Source organism: Apium graveolens, chromosome 11 (assembly GCF_009905375.1).
Source record: "Apium graveolens cultivar Ventura chromosome 11, ASM990537v1, whole genome shotgun sequence".
NCBI lineage: Eukaryota > Viridiplantae > Streptophyta > Magnoliopsida > Apiales > Apiaceae > Apium > Apium graveolens.
Genome location: NC_133657.1, coordinates 9,517,184 through 9,518,336, shown reverse-complemented (window position 1 = coordinate 9,518,336; position 1,153 = coordinate 9,517,184).

Here is a 1,153-nt window from a genome sequence, read left to right as displayed (position 1 = left end):
TCCCGTTTCGGGTGGGAAACTTCATAACTGAATGGTAGGAAGAGGGGACTGCCTTGAAGGCATGTATCCCTGTTCTCCCCATGATAGCATTATAAGTTGAACTAGCCTTTACCACCACGAAATCCAGCATCTGCGTTGCTTGCCTTGGCTCCGTACCTATGGTGGTCGGCAATTTGATTATCCCTTCCACAGGACATTCTACTCCAGCAAATCCATATATCGACATGTCGGTTGGTGTCAACTGGGAGTCGTTATACCCCATCCTTAGAAAGGTATCATGAAGCAAGATATCCACAGAAGCACCATTATCCACAAGGACCCTCTTAACCGGGCTATTTCCTATTATCGGTGTTATGACCAGCGGGTCGTCATGGGGAAACTTCACACCCTCTAGGTCGGAATCATCAAAAGCCAATGTTACTCCTGTCCTGGCCCTCTTCGGGGCTTCGCCAACAATATGCATAACCTCCCTGGTGTATGCCTTTCTGGAATTTTTGGACAATCCTGCAGCAGTTGGACCTCCAAAGATCGTGTTTATCACAGGTCCTCGAGGGCGTCGTGGCCCTCCAAAAATTGCATTTATAACCGGCCCTCTAGGTTGGGGATTCCGCCCCTGATCGTCTTGGTCCCTCCTACGATCTTCAAAGTTCTTCCTTCCATTATTGTTTCTGTCCCCTTCATCTCCAGTATACTTGTTCAACCTTCCTTTTCAAATCAAAAACTCAATTTCATCTTTCAATTGCCTACACTCATCGGTGTCATGGCCCACATCCTTGTGAAACCTGCAATACTTGCTCTTATCTAGCTTGGCGGGATCAGCCTTCAAGGGCTTAGGCCAGCGAATATCTCTATCTTTCTCAATCTCCATCAAAATCTGACTTCTAGGAGCACTCAGCTTAGCGTATTCAGTGAACTTTTGCCCAGGTCCTCCCTTCTTGGGGGTTGAATCAGGGTTTTGTTCGGTTCTAGGATATTTGTCCTTTGCAATATATTCTAAATCAGTTTTCCGCTTCTTGCCTCCAGTGGGCTCATTACTTACTACGGTCTTCCTCATACTTTCTTCAACCTTGATATACTTCCCTGCCCTCTCTTGGAGCTGCAACATGCTTTCAGGGGGACGTTTGGCCAAGGACATCATAAAAAACTCATCCCT